The 15,361-nt window shown below is 45.4% G+C and overlaps 1 protein-coding gene across 1 annotated transcript in view; it reads left to right on the top strand.

Annotated features, from left to right (window-relative positions):
* Nucleotides 1–15,361, top strand: part of LOC137356091 (ADP-ribose glycohydrolase MACROD1-like) — an 866,553-nt gene that overhangs the window by 634,083 nt on the left and 217,109 nt on the right. The window lies entirely within an intron of this gene.

Below are 15,361 nucleotides of genomic sequence, written 5' to 3'. Positions count from 1 at the left end.
GTATCTCTAAATAAATAAAAAATAAAAATAAATAAATGGCGTCCTGGTTAACCCTGTTCTCGGTGACAGCCATAGACATTTTCAGTATGGAATCACAGAATCTGTTTCAGGAAAACTAGGTAATTCTTCCCCTCCATATTACATTTGTAGCGTCCCAGCCTGGCTTCTGCTGTACGAATGGTATGGCAGTGCCTTGACTCCAAGAGCTATTTGGGGAGCTTCACCAGTTGTACACAGACACCCACTCTTGGAGAAAACCACTAAAGCCACCTGATGTCATCGGCCTAGATTTTGTGGCAGGTGTAATTGTGAAGCTGTCACCATTCACCATTATTATGGAGTAAATCAGACAGCAACTTCCAGCGTCCGCACATGCGCAGTTAACTGACAGTTGCTGTCCGATTTGCCGTGCACCTCCACAAGCTTCACTACACCAGGAGCTTGTTGAGAGATTCAGCATTAAAACACATGAAGGACATGAAGTTGCACTATTTGCCCACTGGTTACCCAGTAAACATGACAGAAAATGTCAGGACTGGTGCATTCAGGTGTAAGTGAATTTTTAACAGTGAGCTAAGTCTTAATTACTGCCAAATAACATCTTTGGCCATGAAAATTAACTTTTACACGTGAGGAGTCTCATCTCTTCTGATTTTATTTGTGGAAGATTTTTGAAAAATTTTTTTTTTTTACTCTCTGTGTCTTCTATCTCTCAATTCCATCTTTCTTTCCCTCTCTTTATTTTGCTTCCTGTACATGTTTTTACACAATGTAAAATATTTTTATTTATTCTTCCTGGTTTAAACTCTGCATGTTCCATTGAGGATTCTTCAATCTGATTGATTGATGAGACACGCTATTGCTTGCTGTGCTCTCACACACCACAGATCCCCTATGGAGGGCTTCGTGCTGAAAAGGATTTCTAGTAACTGTAAGTTGCAGCTCAAAAGCCCATGAAAAGTCTGAGGGCAGCTGTAACCACCTGCCAAGTTCCCGTCCAAGCCACACACCATCCTGACTTGGAACTATATCGCCGTTCCTTTTCTGTCGCTGGGTCAAAATCCTGGAAGTCCCTTCCTAACAGCACTGTGGGTGTACCTACCCCACACGGACTGCAGCGCTTCAAGAAGGCAGCTCACCACTACCTTCTCGAGGGCAATTATGGATGGGCAATAAATGCTGGGCCTGGCCAGTGACGCCCACATCCCATGAATGAATTTTTAAAAAGTATAGTGAACGGGGAGTGCTTTCCTTCACTGCTGACCATAAAATCCAGACCATTATACCTGTGATTCTTTAACACTAAAATATTTTTCCCCTTTTATTACTGAGTAATAAGCCATTAGGAGGTGTGAAACTTTGGGCAGGGTGACTCGCTATCTAGTTGTATCCCTCTTCCCATGTTAACACATGCTGACCACCTTGTGAGGACATTGTGAAGATTAGAAACTCACTGTGTAAGTATTCTTGGGAGACAATGCTGCTCAAACCTTTTTTAAATCTTAATTGTCACCCTCCCCTTTTTCCTGAAAGTATTGACTCTTGCTGGAGAACCATGCCCCAGTGAGACTAGGTCAATGGGTGATCTGAATGTTGGCCTCAGTCCATTCTCACCTACCATATCTGCACCTGATTGCTTTCCAAGACTTTTTGTGTTCTATCCCAGCGGCGCTCAAACAATGGGTTATTGTTGTTTCTGAGTTAAGAATTCTCATATTAACTGGCAAATCCACCAGCAGGAGGTGAGGGCATGGCTATTAAATACCAAACTTAACTGGTATTTAAGTGTCGTCTTGGTGAGCAGCGTTGGGGCATGTTAGAATAAAGGGCAACAGGAGAAAAGAAGAATTTGGTATCTAAAAGGAAATTGGATGGGCACTTGAGGGAAATAAACTTACAGGTCCACAGGGATAGAGCGGGCAGATGGGGCTGATTGGATTACTCTACAGAGAGCTGGCATGGACTCGATGGGCTGAATGGCCTTCTGTGCCATAATGATTCTAAAGGGTGATAGAAAAGAGAAAAATATAAAACCTCCGGCAATGTCTTTCATTAGGTCAAATGCTGTAAATGTATATGAACTTTGTTCATATAAGTGGCAAGTGGAGCTTTATAGAATTGAATGTCTCTGCAGTTAAACAACAAATCAAACCAGTGGCAGCTGGCAAAATGTGCATTGGTGCATCAATCACGCATGAAATCAGATGGAAATAAAGTTACAGAACCTTCTTGGCATGATGATGATATCAGCGGGATGCAGCAGTAGTCATCTGGTTGGGAGGGAGCGAGGATTGTGTACAATGTTCTTCAGGTTCTTACATGAAAGATCAATTGTACAGTTCTTGATATTCAAAAAAATTCTACAGAGCTGATGTATAAAACAGAAATAGACATAGGGTACAACAGTGGCTGAAAAAATAGGATTGGTGTCATTTCAGGTGAAGACCCCTTTGTCAAATCCTTTGTCGAGGAATCTAATTAGTGCTCTGTAACCAAAATATTACTAGTTTTGTAGTTGTGGATGGACCTGCTGTGCATTCTCAGCATTTTCTCTTTTTATTTCATATGATCAGTGTTTGGGGTTTGGCTTTTCTGTCTCTGTAGACATGATGTTCAGCGTGTGTGTGTGTTTGTATGTGAACTTCCAAGCTCGCCTCCCGCCCCAGAGAAACAAGCCAGTACGTGCACAAGCCTGTGCACATCAAAAATAGCAGAATATACAGGACAGGCAAATATTTTGTCTGCAAATCCCTTCATTTTGACCATGCCTTCAGCCTCCCCATCAAATTCTTCTCCCCTCCCATTTTCCAAATCCCTTTTTCATCTTATTAAATACCCTGAGGAATTCTTGACAGAAGGGACACAATGAAACAACAACAACTTGCATTTATATAGTATCTTTAATGTGAAAAACTTCCCAGGTCACTTTTTTAAAATTTAATTTTATTTAGAGATACAGCACTGAAACAGGCCTTTCGGCCCACCGAGTCTGTGCTGACCACCAACCACCCATTTATACTAATCCTACACTAATCTCATATTCCTACAACATCCCCACCTGTCCCTATATTTCCCTACCACCTACCTATACTAGGGGCAATTTATAATGGCCAATTTACCATTCAACTGCAAGTCTTTTGGTGGTGGGAGGAAACCGGAGCACCCGGCGAAAACCCACGCAGAGACAGGGAGAATTTGCAAACTCCACACAGGCAGTACCCAGAATTGAACCCGGGTCGCTGGAGCTGTGAGGCTGCGGTGCTAACCACTGCACCACTGTGCCACCCATTGTCATTGAAATGATGCTTAGCAGATGATATATATGGAATTTAAAAGCCTGGAGATTTTTAGTGGAAGGGAAGGCTGAAGGAGGGAAGGGCTTCCATTGTTTGTAGACTCTAGGAAAGAATAATTTGCAGTTGGAGGCAGTGATGAGACTTCATTGCCCTGTATTTAGATGCTCATCTTGTAGGAAATAATGGACACCAACCAGCATTCTATCATTCCATGATGTGTTCACTGCAGTTGCTTTCCACTGCACTGCACTGCACTGAAGAGCCATTAACTCGCGGAATCTTTCACACAGTAAATTTTCAATACTTTTTTTGTCATAGGTTTAGGAACCTTGTGTGAATTATATCATCATCCTTGTGACTCCAGACTATGGGAAGCCAATCCTCTACACATGAAACAAAGAAGTCATTAAAAAAAAATCTGCTGTAAAATAGGATGATTGGGGAGATATGTCCGGAGAATGCAGAGAAGTAGCTGGAACGTGTGTGACAAGAGTGCAGCCCCAGGGTCTTGCTCAAAAGCCAGTCTCGGCAATGTGTTGATTACCAGTGGTAACGTGTCTTGGCAGCTGTTTTTTCATACTTCCCCTTCACCTGAGGCTGTTAGCAGACTTGTTATTACACAGTCCTCAGTGTCTCCTCTCCCATCCTACACCACCGCTATATTCGTGATTATGAAGTTGACCGAGCTGAAGGTCGCTGGTGTTTCCTTTTCTGGCTTCCCTGCAAAAGAACCATTGAATAATGTCAGGAGTCAGGGCTATCCCAGCTTCCATATAATAACAACAATGTGCATTTATACAGGGCTTTTAACATCGTAAAACATCCCAAGACACCTCACAGGAGCATTATCAAGCACAATTTGACACTGAGCCACAGAGGGAAATATTAGGACAAGTGACTAAGAAGCATCTTAAAGGAGGAGAGAGAAGTGGAAAGGTTTAGGGAAGGAATTCCAGAGCTTAGGGCCTAGACGGCTGAAGGCACAGCTGCCAAAGGTGAACTGAAACAAGAAAGAGATGGAACAAAAGAAAATGAAGGGAGTGCAGGAAACAGTAGAGAATAATTAAAGTCCTATGTTTCAATTGAAGGGTAATAGAGCAGACTGGATACTAATTCGAACATTGGTATTTGTGACGACATAGATTGCAGCAACAAATTACTGGTTTGCAGTCTGTGCCAGACACTTGTACTTTATAATATGTACAGTGATGGGAATTATTCTTGAATAATTTTTTTCACTTTCTCTGCTGCTATGTGAGAAGCAGACTAAGTGTACATGCCACCACATGATGTACTGTGGTGTGTTTTCATTCAGTGTATTACTGACAGAAATAAATAATATATTTGATCATTTCTATCTGCTGTTGCTGTTGCCCTTACCCAGTCTGGCCTACTTGTGACTCCAGACCCACAGCAATGTAATTAACTCTTAACTGCCCTCTGAAATGGCCTAGCAAGCCACTCTGTTGTCAAGAACAATTAGGGATGGGCAACAAATGCTGGCCTTGCCAGCAAAGCACACATCCCAAGAAAGCACAAAAAAATGCCTAGTAGCATTCACTGAACAAGTTCATACAAGAATAATGGCCACTTGGAAACATGCTGGCAGGTTTTCAAGACCTGAACCCCAGCAAGAGTCAGTACTTTTAAGAGAGCAGAGAGAAATTTTGTTTAAAAAAAACAAAATTATCTTCCCACATGCTTGCTTCCCTAGCAGTCTCTGAACCAGCATCTTGCAGAGTCATATGTTTTTCACTGGAGATGAAACCCCGCTCATTTGAATGGGAATTATCCAGTTCAAGGACAAAATTGCTGTGTTCTTTTGGATGATGCGTTTATGCTTTGCCTCCACTGGCTCCGTCACGGAGGTCTGTGTAATGATTCTATTTTCTCAGTTCTGGGACCACACCAGTGTTATCAACTACAATTTATATTTGTGTAGCACCTTTAACATTATAAAATGCCCCCAAGGTGCTTCACAGGAGAATTATAAAATAAAGTATGACCCAGAGCCACATACGGAGATAATAGGTCAGATGATCAACAGCTTGGTCAGAGAGGTAGGTTTTAAGACGTGTCTTAAAGGAAGACAGTGAGAGAGGCATAGGGAGGATATTCCAGAGTTTAGGGCCTAGACAACTGAAGGCGCAGCCACTAATGCTGAAACGATGAAAATAGGGAGGGGACGAGCAGGCCATGGAAGGATTTGAAAACAAGGATGAGAATTTTAAAATCAAGGTGTTGTTTGACCAGGGGCCAGTGTAGGTCAACGAGCACAGGGGTAATAGATGAATGGGACTTGGTGTAAGTTAAAACATGGGCAGTAGAGGGTGACCTCAAATCTACGGAGGTTAGAATGAGGGAGACCAACCAGGAGTGCGTTGGAATAGTCAATAGTGGGATGGAGTTCATAGCTAGGGCACGGAGTTTGGAGTGGGGACTGAAAATGGTGGCTTCAATCTTCCCAACATATAATTGGGAACATTTAATACTTAATATATTAATTGTTAATAGAGAAGATAGCGGAATGGCCACTAACGGGAAGTGTTAAAAAAAATCCGAAGAAATGTAAGATTTCACCAAAGTGCAGCAAAATTAAAACCACATGTCAAACCTAAAGTTGAAAAGAAAATTCAGAAATGCTGGCAATCTGAAATAAAGAGAGAAAGTGCTGGAAATACCACAGCAGGTCCATTAGTAGCTGAAAGAAGAAAGACTTGGGTACATACCCGTCACCAGAAGTGGTCCCTTCTCCAGCCTGACCGTGCCGCCTAGAACAGAGGTTTCTCTTCCAGGTCTGGACTGAACGGCTGTACATGTAAAGGATTTTCTGCTGTTCTATCAAGCCTGTGGTTGTGCTGCTAATCATCTCTCAGGCTGCTATGCCTTGACCTTATGTGGTGAAGTACTGCCAGGTACAAAGTTTCAGTTCCCATTGGCTATGTCAACTGTAAATTGTGTTGTAGTTTTCATGCTGGATTTTGAAAGTTCATCTCCCTCCCTATGAACCTTGGTCTGCCTGGCACAAACCTCTCGATAGCAGCTGGAATATGTCTTCTGCTGAAAAACAACATGGATTTTTTTTTCTACAAAGAAACCAGGGAAATTTGCTAGCTGATGTCATCTTCTCATCCTCTTTGTCTACCTGATTATCGTTAATGAGCAACTCCATGAAAGCAACATTGGAGCTGAGAGCTAGACAGACCACAGCAGCTCTCAAACACTTGCTAACAGCACACACACAACAACAACACTTGCATTTATATAGAGCCGTTAAGATACTAAAACTGCCCAAAGCACTTCACAGGAGTGTAATCACACAAAATTTGACACTGAGACACATAAAGAGATAATAGGACAAATGACCAAAACCTTGTTCAAAGAGGTAGTTTTTAAGGAATGTCTTAAAGAAGGAAAGACTTATTAAGAAGGGAATTCTAGAGCTTAGGGCCTAGGAAGGCATGATCGCCAGTGGTGGAGTGATGGGAATTGAAAATACACAAGACACCAGAATTAGGGAGAGCAGAAATCTTGGAGGATTAAAGGGCTGGAGGACAAGGAGAGTTCAAACACAAAACTTGTGCCATTGGGCCAGCTGCACCCCCTAATTCTTCTGATAATGCCAGTGCCAACATGGTACTATTTTTCTTTCCATACCCATGTCTGAAGGATTAATGCCAGGGATGCTTTGTTGTTTGACCGGTACACTTTGAACTAAGTGATCAGATTGGTAACATTTCAGTTTACCCACTTGGGCCTGATTAATGTTCATTGGACACATTTTGCTGTTACTAATGGGGTGTTGTGGCATCATATGCAGCAGTTCAATAAACAATGAAATTGGATTATTGGGAAACAGACAACTTGACTTCAGCATGAAGATTAAAGAGAAATGTTCCCTCGTCAAGTAGTTACTACTAGTCCATATAATTTTTTTTTATTAGTAACTCGAACCCATCCATCCTTTCTTAAATTCCTATTTGTAGCTCCATTTGGTGACACTCTTGCATAGGAACAGAGGAATACACAGGACTGAAGCAGATTATTGTTGTCCATCTGACCAGTCAGTGTCCAGGAAATAGCATATTGCACAATACCTTTTGTACCCCTTTTGTTGAGTCACAACATTGTAGTTCAAGCCTCCCCTGAGGACTTGAACACACAATCTGTGCTGACAGGGAATGTTGCATTGCTATTGATGCTATCCCTCAGGAAAGGACATTAAACTGAGAGTTTACCTGTTAGTTCTTGTGGTTCAAGTGAAAGTTAAAGTTAACATGACGCCATTCAAAGAGTAGGATGGTTTTTTGATGTCCTGAACAAAATTTGTCTCTCATCCAACACCCCCCAAAACAAAAGCAATGTCTCAAAAAACAGATAATCTTTTTAGCAATGTTGATTGAAGGATAAATATTGGCCAAGCCACTGGGGATAACTCTCTTGCTGTTGTTCGAAATTGTGGCTATGGAATCTTTTATGCTCACTTGAGAGCACAGAAGGCACCTCAGTTAAGTCTCATCTGCAAGAGGGCACCTCCAACAGTGTAGCACCCCCTCAATACTGAACTGATCCAGACCTTCAACCAGATAACAGATCTTTAGATTGCACCTCTGGACCTTCAGATCCACAGGACTGCAAAATTTATGGGTATGTGGAACAACGTTGACTCCATTCACACATGTTTAATTTAAGCATTTATTGGAATTAGACATGTTGAAGTCAACAGCTTACATTTATTGAGTGCCTTTAACAGAGAAAAACATCACAATGCGCCAGGATCCTGTAGATGCATTTAAGGGGAAGTTAGATAAGCACATGAGGGAGAAAGGAATAGAAGGCTATGCTGATAGGCTTATATGGGCAGGGGTGGGAGGAGGCCAAATAACCTATTTCTGTACTGTAGATTCTCCGTCATTCGGTAGTAGACATGCTGCTGACATCCAGTAAATGTACCTCAAATGAAAGAAATTGATATTGAAGAAAAATGATAGTGGAAATTAGTAAGTAATATTTGTCTCCTTACCTTCTCTCTGAGGAAGTGACTTCCTTTTGTTTTTCTCCCTGATGATATTAAGATGTGGAATGTGTCCAGTTGACTGTCAAGCTGTGCAACGTTCTGGTCAGGGAATGCAATCTTCTTACCTTATATATATATATATATATATATATATATATATGTCTTCACCCTGTATGGTAAGTCAAGCAGGTCCACTGTCAACATGTCTATTTCCAAAAGATGCATAAATTAAACTTGTGTGAGTGGAGTCAACGTTGTTCCATATATCCATAAATTTTGCAGTCCTGTGGATCTGAAGGTCCACATGATGCTTACAGCGCACATCACTGCACATTCTGACTCTGCCATACCTGTTTATATATTTAACCCAATAAAACTTCTTGTTAAAATATTGTTTAATGAATTCCTTCTATTTGCTCATTCCAATTTAGTATTTTCCTTTATATGTTTCAAATATCTCTTCCTCTCCTGCCCCCTGATGTTATTATATAGTTCTCAGTGGTGGCTCAGAAGGTCGCACTGTTTCCTCTGACTCCAGTAGTAGGTTCAAGCCCCAGTCCAGAGACCTGAGCACAAAATGTAGGCAGACACTCCCAGTGCCAGTACTGAGCGAGTGCTGTACAGAAGAGGAATCTCAAAGGACAGTCAGATTCAAGTGACTCAGAGTGCTAGAAAACTGGCAATTGGAGAGTAGAATGTGGAACAAGACATAACTAGGAGGCAAAAACCTGTACAATTGTTGAGGCCTGTTAATTGGGGTCCATGGAAGAATGGGCAGTCATCCTAATATCAAAATGCCCACATTAGCCAAAAGTAATCAGTTTTAATTTTAAATGCATTGAGTCAACCAATGTCCAAGGAACAATCACCACTAAAGGAATAACCCTTATTAACTGGCAGTAATCTAACAAAGCTCTCACAGCAGAGCAAATACACTGTGGGTTGCATGATCTCATGAAATCGAGTACCCTCTGACTCACCATGAGGACTATGGCAGGAGATTCACTAGTGTGTTATAATACACAGTGAAACGACCCTTGTGAGTCCCTTCATATCTTCCTTTAATTTATTTAAGTCATCCCCACCTCATACCTTTAGATCATTGATTATCTTGTTTCCCTCCCCTCCCATCTTTTTTCTCTCCCCTCCTCAGCTGAATATGCATGACTTCCTATGGTGTGGTTCCATGTCCACTGGCAGCCCGCCTGTACCTCACCCAAGCCGTCACGTAGCATGTGTTAAATTTTTGGAATGATCGGCTTGCCAAGATAGTCATGAGAAAGGCTGTCCAAAATACAGTTGATCACTGTCATTGAGTTTTGATGGATTAAAGCATGTGGCCTTTATTAATATTACATGGCAGATACAATTGAGTGGACTGTTTGACCCATCTCAGCTAAAAGAAATCTGGAATAAAAACCCTAGAGAATTCCATCATGTCATTTAACTGACTCCCAGTTTCACCTTCAGCATCCTACCTGGAAGACCTTTCCAAGTCATGGAGTTACACAGCACAGAAACAGGCCCTTAGGCCCACCCTGTCTGCGCCGGCCATCAAGCCCATTTTCCAGCACTTGGCCCGTAACCTTGTATGCTATAGCGTGTTGGTAACCCATTGCATGAAAAAGTTGTCCCTGTTATATGTCTTTGCTTTCAGTAGTTTTTAGTCTCTTACCCCTCATTCGAGTATCCTGACATGTGCTCTGGATTAACCTTACTTGTGACAAAGTGTCATCGGCCCAAAACATGAAACGTGTCTTCCTCCCTCCGCTGCCTGACCAGCTGAGTGTTTACAGCATTTTCTGTTGGCCTGTCAGAAGATTAAGCTTCTGTCTTCATTGTCTGTACAGACAAGCACAACTTCATTATTGTCACTGCAGCAGTTACAGTTTTTACTTTAAACTAGTCTTCTTAGTAATGTAGTGCTTCTTAACCAACTCTCTGCTTTCAGCAGGTCTTCAGCCAATACATTCTCTTCACCCAGCAGCATCTTGGAGTATTTGTCTATAATGAACAGTGTTTCTTCACCCTGCTGGGCCCAGCACAGCCGAGATCCAGATTTCAGCCAAGTAGTTGTAGGGGAGCAGTGAACCCGGAGGCTTGTCCATGAGCTACTCCAGCACACCTCTCAGCGGCTGTGTTCAAAACAGCACTAGCTGTGGCCAGGGGGCAAGACAAACCCTAATTCAACAATGGCTCAGGGATAAAATTAGAAAATGCTGGAAATACTCAGCAGGTAGCAGCATCTTTGGAGAGAGAAACAGAATTAAGTGAACAGGACATTCTGATGAAAGGTCACAGCCCTGAAAGGTTAGCTCTGTTTCTCTCTCCATAGATGCTACCACACCTGCTGAGTATTCCAACATTTTCTGTCTCTGTTTTTATTTCAGATTTCCGGCAGTCGTGGTATTTTGCTTTTGCAATGCAGAAGGAGGGCGGTAAAGAAAATAAGAATTTTAGAAAAGGGATGATATGCTAACTAGTTCATAGATAATTAGAACATGTTTGGCTTTGATGTTTGGGATCAAACAGTGTTACAGCTGTGACACTATGGAGAAGTAAACCACAGATGGGCTCTGCTGCCCTTTTCCTAACTCGCGCCAAAATGTATTTCTCATCCAACATCATTAAAACAGGTGAGATCTGATCAGTTATCTCACTGTTGTTTGCGGGAGCTTGCTGTGCAGAGATTGGCTGTTGCATTTTTCACATTACGACACTTCAAAGAGTACTTAAATGGCTGCGAATCATTTTGGGACATCCTGAGATCGTGAAAGGCGCAATATAAATTCAATTTCTTTCTTTTAATATGGCTTATTTCTATTGATGGCAAGATATTTGATTCTGCTATGTGCTTTACATACAGTTGAGGAAATTGTATAGAGTGCTCATATATTTGCTGTTTGTATCAGGGAACACTACAGTTTTGTCTCCTTCCTGACCGGTGAATAGAAAACACATGTATAATGCTTCAGCAAAAGAACTTCACTGACTGTAATGTACTTTGGGTCCTGTACTCTAAAGTTTCTCTAGTCCTGTATCCTGTACTCTGGGGATTCTCCGGTCCTGTACTCTGGGGATTCTCCGGTCCTGCACTCTGGGGTTTCTCCGGTCCTGTACTCTGGGGTTTCTCCGGTCCTGTACTCTGGGGTTTCACCGGTCCTGTACTCTGGGGATTCTCCGGTCCTGTACTCTGGAGATTCTCCGGTCCTGTACTCTGGAGATTCTCTGGTCCTGTACTCTGGAGATTCTCCGGTCCTGTACTCTGGGGTTTCTCCGGTCCTGCACTCTGGGGTTTCTCCGGTCCTGTACTCTGGGGTTTCTCCGGTCCTGTACTCTGGGGTTTCACCGGTCCTGTACTCTGGGGATTCACCGGTCCTGTACTCTGGGGATTCTCCAGTCCTGTACTCTGGGGATTCTCCGGTCCTGTACTCTGGAGATTCTCCGGTCCTGTACTCTGGAGATTCTCCGGTCCTGTACTCTGGGGTTTCTCCAGTCCTGTACTCTGGGGATTCTCCGGTCCTGCACTCTGGGGTTTCTCCAGTCCTGTAGTCCGGGGTTTCTCCGGTCCTCTACTCTGGGGATTCTCCGGTCCTGTACTCTGGGGTTTCTCCAGTCCTGTACTCGGGGGATTCTCCAGTCCTGTACTCTGGGGTTTCTCCGGTCCTCTACTCTGGGGATTCTCCGGTCCTGCACTCTGGGGTTTCTCCAGTCCTGCACTCTGGGGTTTCTCCGGTCCTGCACTCTGGGGATTCTCCGGTCCTGCACTCTGGGGTTTCTCCAGTCCTGTACTCTGGGGATTCTCCGGTCCTGTACTCTGGGGATTCTCCGGTCCTGTACTCTGGGGATTCTCCGGTCCTGTACTCTGGGGTTTCTCCAGTCCTGTACTCTGGGGATTCTCCGGTCCTGTACTCTGGGGATTCTCCGGTCCTGTACTCTGGGATTTCTCCAGTCCTGTACTCTGGGGATTCTCCGGTCCTGCACTCTGGGGTTTCTCCAGTCCTGTAGTCCGGGGTTTCTCCGGTCCTCTACTCTGGGGATTCTCCGGTCCTGTACTCTGGGGTTTCTCCAGTCCTGCACTCTGGGGATTCTCCGGTCCTGCACTCTGGGGATTCTCCGGTCCTGTACTCTGGGGTTTCTCCGGTCCTCTACTCTGGGGTTTCTCCAGTCCTGTACTCTGGGGATTCTCCGGTCCTGTACTCTGAGGTTTCTCTGGTCCTGCACGCTGGGGATTCTCCGGTCCTGTACTCTGGGGTTTCTCCGGTCCTCTACTCTGGGGTTTCTCCAGTCCTGTACTCTGGGGTATTTCTAGTCCTGTATCCTGTACTCTGGGGTTTCTCCAGTCCTGTACTCTGGGGTTTTTCTTGTCCTGCATCCTGTACTCTGGGGTTTCTGCAGTCCTGTACTCTGGGGTTTCTCCAGTCCTGCACTCCGGGGTTTTTCTAGTCCTGTATCCTGTACTCTGGGGTTTCTCCAGTCCTGTACTCTGGGGTTTTTCTAGTCCTGTATCCTGTACTCTGGGGTTTCTGCAGTCCTGTACTCTGGGGCTGTTCTAGTCCTGTATCCTGTACTCTGGGGTTTCTCCAGTCCTGCACTCTGGGGTTTTTCTAGTCCTGTATCCTGTACTCTGGGGTTTCTGCAGTCCTGTACTCTGGGGTTTCTCCAGTCCTGTACTCTGGGATTTTTCTCGTCCTGCATCCTGTACTCTGGGGTTTCTGCAGTCCTGTACTCTGGGGTTTTTCTAGTCCTGTCTCCTGTACTCTGGGGTTTCTCCAGTCCTGTACTCTGTGGCTGTTCTAGTCCTGTATCCTGTACTCTGGGGTTTCTGCAGTCCTGTACTCTGGGGCTGTTCTAGTGTTGTATCCTGTACTCTGGGGTTTCTCCAGTCCTGCACTCTGGGGTTTTTCTAGTCCTGTATCCTGTACTCTGGGGTTTCTCCGGTCCTGTACTCTGGGGTTTCTCCAGTCCTGTACTCTGGGGTTTTTCTAGTCCTGTATCCTGTACTCTTGGGATTCTCCGGTCCTGCACTCTGGGGTTTCTCCGGTCCTCTACTCTGGGGATTCTCCGGTCCTGCACTCTGGGGTTTCTCCGGTCCTGCACTCTGGGGTTTCTCCAGTCCTGTACTCTGGGGTTTTTCTAGTCCTGTATCCTCTACTCTGGGGATTCTCCGGTCCTGCACTCTGGGGTTTCTCCGGTCCTGCACTCTGGGGTTTCTCCGGTCCTCTACTCTGGGGATTCTCCGGTCCTGCACTCTGGGGTTTCTCCGGTCCTGTACTCTGGGGATTCTCCGGTACTGTACTCCGGGGATTCTCCGGTCCTGCACTCTGGGGATTCTCCGGTCCTGCACTCTGGGGATTCTCCGGTCCTGTACTCTGTGGTTTCTCCGGTCCTGTACTCTGGGGTTTCTCCGGTCCTCTACTCTGGGGATTCTCCGGTCCTGCACTCTGGGGTTTCTCCAGTCCTGCACTCTGGGGTTTCTCCGGTCCTGCACTCTGGGGATTCTCCGGTCCTGCACTCTGGGGTTTCTCCAGTCCTGTACTCTGGGGATTCTCCGGTCCTGTACTCTGGGGATTCTCCGGTCCTGTACTCTGGGGATTCTCCGGTCCTGTACTCTGGGGTTTCTCCAGTCCTGTACTCTGGGGATTCTCCGGTCCTGTACTCTGGGGATTCTCCGGTCCTGTACTCTGGGATTTCTCCAGTCCTGTACTCTGGGGATTCTCCGGTCCTGCACTCTGGGGTTTCTCCAGTCCTGTAGTCCGGGGTTTCTCCGGTCCTCTACTCTGGGGATTCTCCGGTCCTGTACTCTGGGGTTTCTCCAGTCCTGCACTCTGGGGATTCTCCGGTCCTGCACTCTGGGGATTCTCCGGTCCTGTACTCTGGGGTTTCTCCGGTCCTCTACTCTGGGGTTTCTCCAGTCCTGTACTCTGGGGATTCTCCGGTCCTGTACTCTGAGGTTTCTCTGGTCCTGCACGCTGGGGATTCTCCGGTCCTGTACTCTGGGGTTTCTCCGGTCCTCTACTCTGGGGTTTCTCCAGTCCTGTACTCTGGGGTATTTCTAGTCCTGTATCCTGTACTCTGGGGTTTCTCCAGTCCTGTACTCTGGGGTTTTTCTTGTCCTGCATCCTGTACTCTGGGGTTTCTGCAGTCCTGTACTCTGGGGTTTCTCCGGTCCTGTACTCTGGGGTTTCTCCAGTCCTGTACTCTGGGGTTTTTCTAGTCCTGTATCCTGTACTCTTGGGATTCTCCGGTCCTGTACTCTGGGGTTTCTCCGGTCCTCTACTCTGGGGATTCTCCGGTCCTGCACTCTGGGGTTTCTCCGGTCCTGCACTCTGGGGTTTCTCCGGTCCTCTACTCTGGGGATTCTCCGGTCCTGCACTCTGGGGTTTCTCCGGTCCTGCACTCTGGGGTTTCTCCGGTCCTGTACTCTGGGGTTTCTCCAGTCCTGTACTCTGGGGTATTTCTAGTCCTGTATCCTGTACTCTGGGGTTTCTCCGGTCCTGTCCTCTGGGGATTCTCCAGTCCTGTACTCTGGGGTTTTTCTAGTCCTGTATCCTGTACTCTTGGGATTCTCCGGTCCTGTACTCTGGGGTTTCTCCGGTCCTCTACTCTGGGGATTCTCCGGTCCTGCACTCTGGGGTTTCTCCGGTCCTGCACTCTGGGGTTTCTCCGGTCCTCTACTCTGGGGATTCTCCGGTCCTGCACTCAGGGGTATTTCTAGTCCTGTATCCTGTACTCTGGGGTTTCTCCAGTCCTGTACTCTGGGGTTTTTCTTGTCCTGCATCCTGTACTCTGGGGTTTCTGCAGTCCTGTACTCTGGGGTTTCTCCAGTCCTGTACTCTGGGGTTTTTCTAGTCCTGTATCCTGTACTCTGTGGTTTCTCCAGTCCTGTACTCTGGGGCTGTTCTAGTCCTGTATCCTGTACTCTGGGGTTTCTCCAGTCCTGTACTCTGGGGTTTTTCTAGTCCTGTATCCTGTACTCTGGGGTTTCTGCAGTCCTGTACCTTGGGGCTGTTCTAGTCCTGTATCCTGTCCTCTGGGGTTTCTCCAG

This window comes from Heterodontus francisci, chromosome 44 (genome assembly GCF_036365525.1).
Source record: "Heterodontus francisci isolate sHetFra1 chromosome 44, sHetFra1.hap1, whole genome shotgun sequence".
Taxonomy (NCBI): domain Eukaryota; kingdom Metazoa; phylum Chordata; class Chondrichthyes; order Heterodontiformes; family Heterodontidae; genus Heterodontus; species Heterodontus francisci.
This window is presented reverse-complemented; position numbering and strand designations above follow the sequence as displayed.